The sequence below is a fragment of the Globicephala melas genome, chromosome 6 (assembly GCF_963455315.2).
Source record: "Globicephala melas chromosome 6, mGloMel1.2, whole genome shotgun sequence".
Lineage (NCBI taxonomy): Eukaryota > Metazoa > Chordata > Mammalia > Artiodactyla > Delphinidae > Globicephala > Globicephala melas.
Genome location: NC_083319.1, coordinates 74,650,624 through 74,658,200, shown reverse-complemented (window position 1 = coordinate 74,658,200; position 7,577 = coordinate 74,650,624). Strand labels below are relative to the sequence as shown.

At 40.9% G+C, this 7,577-nt stretch overlaps 1 non-coding gene across 1 annotated transcript; it reads right to left on the bottom strand.

Annotated features, from left to right (window-relative positions):
- Nucleotides 1-776: 776 nt before the first annotated feature.
- On the bottom strand, nt 777-882 carry LOC115839036 (U6 spliceosomal RNA). The gene has a single exon (XR_004033893.1). It is a non-coding gene; the product is annotated as a U6 spliceosomal RNA (small nuclear RNA).
- Nucleotides 883-7,577: the final 6,695 nt, after the last annotated feature.

The window sequence follows — 7,577 nt, the reverse complement described above, 5'->3', positions numbered from 1 at the left end:
TCCTTTATGAACATTTCAGTGAAGCAAGATGTTATAGTAATGTATCGTGCATATTATAGTAGAGGAAGTATGCAATTCATGCATATATTGGGGGAAGCAAACCTTGATAATATGCGTTTAAGCTGACAGTTTATAAATTAATAGGAGTGAAACTGGCTAAGGGCCAAGAGGAGGCAGAGGGTGTTAGCAACAGGAAAAAAAAAAAAAAAAAACTACACAGGCCAAGGCATAAGGGCTAGAAAGATCATGGGAGAGTTCCGGAACTCATCGCTGAGTGTGGCTTCAAGAGAGTCCAGGGGAACAGAGAAGAAACAGGGCTGGTTAGATACCATCAATAATAATAATATTGAGCATTGATTAACTTTGTTCTAAGGGCTTCACATACATTTTCTTCACGATTATTATCACCATTTTTATAGAAGAGGAAATTGAGACAGAGAGAGGTTTAATAACTAGCCTGTAGTCACACAGCAGGAATGTGATTTTATCTGAAGGGCAATAGGAAATCGCTGAATGGTGTTACACAGAGGCGCCTCGTGAACAGATTCACATTTTAGAAAGATCATCCGGCTGCAGTAGGTTCCCAACTCCAAGTCCCACTCTGGGTGGAGGAAGCATGGGCCTCAACTTGTACTTCTCTTGTCAATCTGACTCCATTGACTAAAACAGTTGGCAAGATGGAAGCTGATAGCCAGCTAGAGCACTGCAGAAAAGGAGGTCACTCTTCAAAAAGGCTTTTTAAAAAATTAATAAAGTTTGTTATTTTTTTAAATTTAAAAGATAGAGAGTGATTCACGAATTTTCATGTCATCCTGTGCGGGGGCCATGTTAATCTTTTCTGTACCGTTCTGATTTCAGTATATGTGCTGCGGAAGTGAGCGCAGAAAAGGTGGTGTTTTGAAGGAGTGGGGTGTTCTATGCAAGGAGAAATACATTGTGGGTCTCAAGAGCATTTAGATTTGGGTAATAGTTTTAATAACAATGTAAATATAATGAATTGATCCACCCAATGAGCCCTTGTACCTAATTCAAATAATGGACGTGATGTTACATCAATATTTTGAGCATTTCAATTTACTTTTGACTGTAAAATAGATAATACAGTGCACAAGTTAAAGGCAGAGCCAAACATCTTTAAAGCAGATTTAGCTAGTGGTCCACGTGTTCTGCCCTCCTTGTTGACTGACGTTGAATAATAGTGGTCATAATTTGCGTTTCTCTTTGTCATAAGTAGAGAGATGTAAAGACCTCGCAGGGAGAGAGCCGTTCGTGGATGACAGTGACATCTCTGACTGTTTTCTGTGAGTTCTCTGGTATCCGTCAGAAGCCTCCAGAGACTTGAGCCTGACTGAAGAGGTCCCCAAGTCAAGATGCTAGGGGCTGTGATTAATATGTATGCTCTTCAGGATTTTGTAGGGTCTCTTCTGTTTCAACAGAATTCAAAGGAAGAATTGTAGGTAATTTTGACATTGCTGGTTTGCTTTCTATAACCTCCTCTATACACCATCCTTGGAAACTTGACTCTTTCTCTTTCCCCTTCTCTTTTCCTTTCCTCCCTCCTCTTTTTTCTTTCTTCTTCCCTTCCCTGCTTGCTCCTTTGACTATACTTTTTCTCCTTTTAAAACAGCCAGTGTCTGTGGCAAATAACATGCTAGAAATGAGCTGACTGCTAATATGCATAGGAAGAGTTCTTACAACAGAGAAAGGATGTTATGAGACATCGCATACTAATCTTTTCATTTTGGTCTGTAAAGACCCGGGTTCGGCCACGTTACCTCATATGCTTTTAAGGAGATGCTGTTAGGTCGGAATAGGAGATTTGGGGGGTGAGAGGCAGAGATTTGCAGCTCAAGTGTCCAGGAACACAGGTCGACTCTGCAGTTGCGGCCTGTCTTTAACAGCCACAGGCAATGCGTCCTTTGTGGTACCATTTCGAGGGGCAGGCTTGGCAGAGGTTTTTAATGCTACTCTTTCCAAACCAACTGTCCTGCCAGGGAAGTTGTCTGAAAAAATCAGTGCAGGTTTAGGGATGGTTTTTTTGAATTTTCCTAAAATAACCAATACTGAGTTGCCAGATTTGATAGCCCTTTTTATATATATTGCAGCAGCTGGATCAAAATCTAATGAAGATGTTTGCATCTGACAATGGCAGGCCTGCACGTTTCTATCCTATTTCTTGAGTGCGCAAATGCATTTCATTTGGAAACATGAAAGGCATATTTAGTGACAACTGATGGTTCTTTGTTTTTTAATTCCCAGTAATGTCTTCAGTTAGTGCTTTTGTTAACATTTTTGCATTATACAGTAGGTGACACAGGAAGATAATCAGTGTGCTGAAAGCAATGAAAGAGTTTATATCCAACTTGTTCTGCCTAGTAAATGGATCCATTTGGCATAGAAACACATTAACATCTTTACAGTGGAATGATTGTGGAAACAAGTTATTCATGGGGCCTGTACATCTTCCTCCTGCTGCCATAAGACGTATTTTCTAGATCGGAGAAAAGGAATGAGCCATTTTTCTCCCCTTGGAACTGTAAACAAAAAGTAAAACTATTAATAGATGCTGTAGCTAATCCTAAGAAGCTGCAACCGAGAGATTAAATAACGTTGTGAAGAGAGAAAACTGGAATGAAAGTGGGGGGGGGAGCGAGTTCCCCGATCACTGAGGTACATTAGACAAGGACAAACTGAAGGACTCTAGCTGGTCAGAGGATTGACAGTTAGTATAAGAGGGGATTCCTGGTTTCAGCAAAGTAAGTATCAGTTCATCTATTTCCTGAAAACTATTCTAAGGGGAAGATTTATGTTTTATTTTTTAAGTAATAGTCAAGATGATTTTAAATGGAGTTTGGATGCCATGGTGATGCAGCTGAGCCTAAAGAGCCTGCAAGGAACTTGTGAGCAAAAAATTGTGTTTTGTGATTAAAGACACAAAACCCGGAGAACTGGGAAGCCTTTGGGTACATTCACAATTTGAGACTGGGACCCCATTTTAATTGCCACAGAGAATGTATCATAACAAGGGGGATTGGAACGTAATTAAATCTTGTACCTGATATATTAGAAATGGTTAAATGTCCGCGTGTTTTCTTCCTACTACTATTCTTGGACTTCTGTTCTGCCTCTCTTCAAAGAATACATGTTGAGTGAGAGGCATCATGAGTCAGCAGCTCTGCTAAGGATCCCTACATCCCTTCAGATCTTTACACAAACTGTGAAGTTGGCATTACTGAGACAATGTATTACTATTCAAAGTGTGGTCCATGGACAGCATCATCATCATCATGACTTGGAAACTAGCAATGCAAATCCTGTGGCTCCACACCACTCCTAATAAAACAGAATCTCCAAGCTCAGGCCCCGGGAATGTGTTTTAACAGGCTCTACAGATAGAGTTTGAGAAGCAACATTTTACAGTTGAGGAATCTGAAGGTCAGGGTGTTTGGGTGATTTAAATAGTAAGACCACACACTGTCAGAAAAGCAGGGTTGAATTTTGGTTTATGTCTCAAGTGGGATCTTTCACAGGATCACTGAACTATCTGGTCATGTCACACTTGGTCTCTGAAGGTGGTTTTTCATTAGGGAGTGGTGACTGAGAATGCTTGGGATCTATGACTAATTTGAGCTCTTTGTTCTCTGCCAGAATGTAAATTCTCTTGTCTCTGTCCGTGTGCCTCACTTTTGATGGAGGCCAGACTGGCCCTGCTCCTGTTGCGTAAAGAGACTAGTAAAACTCAAATAGTGATTCGCTGTTTGGCTAAAGGGGTAAAGGATGAGATTATATGACCCCCGTCTATTTCACCTATTGAAACATCATGGAGAGGACTGTTGATCGTCTCTCAACATTTTTATACCTATTAAGCTCTGGGGGAAAGAATAGATCGTGGCATGTTACAGAAGTGAAGCAAATTTATTTGAGATTGCAGATCATTAAAAATCAGCAGTGAGGACTTCCCTGGTGGCGCAGTGGTTGAGAGTCCGCCTGCCGATGCAGGGGACACGGGTTCGTGCCCCAGTCCGGGAAGATCACACATGCCGCGGAGCGGCTGGGCCCATGATCCATGGCCGCTGAGCCTGCGCATCCGGAGTCTGTGCTCCACAACGGGAGAGGCCACAACAGTGAGAGGCCCACATACTGCAAAAAAAAAAAAAAAAAAAAATCAGCAGTGAATTGACCTAGATCTACGAATTCATTGGGTGCATGAGAATATAGACCAGCACATGGGAAGGAGGCTTATTGATGTCTGGCCCTATTGACTGTCATTCTCCATGCTTGAATAAGCATTAACTCAGACCTTTGATATTCAGGTTGCACTGAGCCTTCATAAAGAGCCAGATTCTCATTAGGATGTGACTGCCTTTACTGGCCTAATTTTGCTTTCATTTCACCCATTTTTTTGCCCTCTTTCATGATAGCATTTGGAAGTCATGACCCAGAGCTTGAAATATGTTATTCACTCAATAAAGGCAGGCTTTCAAAACAAAATTAATGCTGTTGTTTGGCAGCTGGTATCATGACTAAGGGGTTTCAAGGAGGGAAGAACCTCTTGCATCTTATAGACTGAGGTTCAACCCTGAGTCTGCCACTTGCTAGTTTGTATGTCCTTGGACTTGTCACGTTTAATCCCTCGGGATCATCCTCTCCTCCTGTAGAATAGGGAGTATTTTATATCTCATAGAGTGATTGCACTGATTAAACATGGGGGAACCATAGATTCAGTTTGCCCAAGACCATCCAGGATTATACCTGTTGTCTTGATGTAATTATGCATAGCATTCCCTTTCACTCTGAAAGTGTCCTGATTTAGATGATAAATTATACAGTCATGCTAATAAGATACTGTATATAACGTGTCACATCCCATTGATATTTAGCAAATGAGAGCTATTATTTGAAATATTGCCTCTGGGAGTCCGTTGTACCTTCCTACTAAGCCAGACTTAGTTTTCCTCCCTGGAAATTGAATGTTGGAACACTCAGGCCTGTGCCTATCTGTGCTAGAGGGTTTGAGGAGGCCGTGCTTCCCTTTCCCCCTCCTTCAGCAAGAGCCTAGGGCAAAACTCACTGGTCACTTCTGCAGAATCAAGTGTTGCTGTCGCCTATGGATAATTGGGCCATTGCTATAGTGTTCTGGAGCTTTCAGATGACAACTCATGATTCAGCATGTAAGTATATTGCATTTATGAGTACCTACTCAATGTCAGGTACTCTAAAGCTCTGAACTTAAGATGGGCATTATTAGTTCCATTTTACACATAAGGAGCCCAGACTCTGAGATGTTAAGAAATGTTTTTAAGGTCATACCTTTGCTAAGAGGAGAAGCTAGAAGTTAAGCTCTTGTTTTTCTGTCTCCTGAGCTCTTTCCACAGCAGTGCTCAAATGCCATTCATGAGGAATAATTCTAACACCACATGAAACGATGAGTAATACCAATCAGTTTAATATTATCCGTGGCTTCCTATCTTTGACAGGTGGAGTAGACACTCCCTGTCTCAAGGAAGGAGGATATTTCTAAAACCAACCTGTCACAGTTTCTTTGATCTTAATGTTTTTCCCCCATATGCCCAACATAGATACAGCTTTTCAAAGATCATTGAGCATCCTGGGTATAAATTGCTGCTATCCTGCTGTCTCTGCCAAACATCCCCAAATGACGGTTATTCAGAAGCAGAAGGTTTCATTTGGGCTTGATGTGGGAGACACTAATGGACAAAAGGAGAGGAAGAGGAGAAAGAGAAAGAAAGGCAGGATGACGGTCAGATCAGACCCATCTCCGCATAAACAGATGGAGACTTTTTGGAGAAATCCATTCCTTCCCACTTCTCTAACCATTTTAGGCTAATTCTGACCTGCGTTAGGTAGATAAAGATAAATGTGAATTTTAAATTATATTTAATCTTCATTAAAGTAATTATCTCTCTTAATGAAGAATTTGCTGGGTTGTGGTTGTGCAATGGAGTATAAAATCCTAAGTGAATAAAATCAATTTCATTTTCAGGCTAGCTTTTCTGTCCATTAATAAACAAGGCACAGAAAATATATTTGCGCAGAGTCCTGCAGCCTGCTCATAGCTCACACAAAGCCAATACCACTTACAAAAGCAAGAAATTTGGCTCTCCATTTCTTAGCCTTCATTTTTCATCCCGAAGGAGAGTTTTTGCCCTGAGGAAGTTCCATGCGTTTCCATGTTGGGGCTGTTTACTGAGCCCAGCAGTGAGACAACTGTGGGTGATATCTCATATCCGAACGACTGCTCTAATGCAATAGTGTTCGTATGGTACAGTTTACTTCATCTAAGTGCCCTGGTTTATTAATCACATAAGTATAAATTAGACTCTGGCATGCTTATGTTTCCTAATGTATGAAAATTGCTTATTTATTTCCATGCTGTTACAATGGAAAGAAACAGACTGGTTCTAAATAGCAGTGTACTGTAGTGTGAAGCAATTAAGTGAGTTATGCATGGCCTTCAGGAAGAGGATAATGGGGAAGTGGTACCAGCTAGTCCCTCATGGCTGCTGGTCAGAGGAAGAAATGGACATGTCACAGAAGAGCAGAGACTTGTCCATATTTCATTGCAAGCATGTGAGCCTATTACTGTAGGTGAATCTCAAGATTTAGCTCTCATAAACTTGCTGATTGCCTTAGCTGCAACTTGGAAAAAAATACAACAGAGATGAAACATGTATAACCCATGGGTAAGAATTAATGATGTTAATGACAAACTTCACCTTTATCTTTACTCCTCTTTCTTTTAGGCACCACTCTTCCCCCTAAAACTTGACAAAAACAGAAGCAAACCACCCTTCAAAACATAGTATCCACATATTACCACCCCTGCTGGTGGAGGCAGCTATAGTTCAGTGTGAAAAGCTGCTCTACACTTCCTTCCATGGAGTATGAATTTCCATATATTGGGTTATTGACTTATTTGTTACTTCTTATTAATTAAATTACATAGTATTTATTATATGCCAGGTTCTGTTTGAAGTACTTGTTTACTTAATCTTCATAACAACCCTATGAAATAGTTGCCCTTACCGTTCTTGTTTTACATACGTGGAAACTAAGGCACAGAGAGATTAAACAACTTGCCTAAGGTTACATAGCTGGTAAGTGGCTGAGCTGGGATTTGAACCCTGCCAGCCTGGTTCCAGAGTCCATGCTCTTTACTGCCACGCCTCCTTGATTCTATCATTTTTGTGTGATCAGCGTCACATCCCTGAACCCCTCAGAATTTTGGTCCTTTCTTCTGTGAAATGAGGGAGGTAACATTCACTGAGGGCTTCCTCAGGTCCATGTTCGGCTCTTTATAGATGTCATCTTATTTGACCTTTAACCCTTACATTTTACATGTGAGAAAACTGGCTCAGGTATTTTGTAGCTTCAAGGTCACATAGAGTGTAAAGGATGGAGCAAAGTTTCAGGCTCAGGTTTGCCTATTTTAAACTTTGCATTTCTTCTCTCATATTGTGCAATTAGGGCTCTGAGGGGTCATGCGAGACAATATATGTGGAGGCAACTAACACTTACTGGCACATTAAACACCCAATAAAAGTTGACCTTGCAAG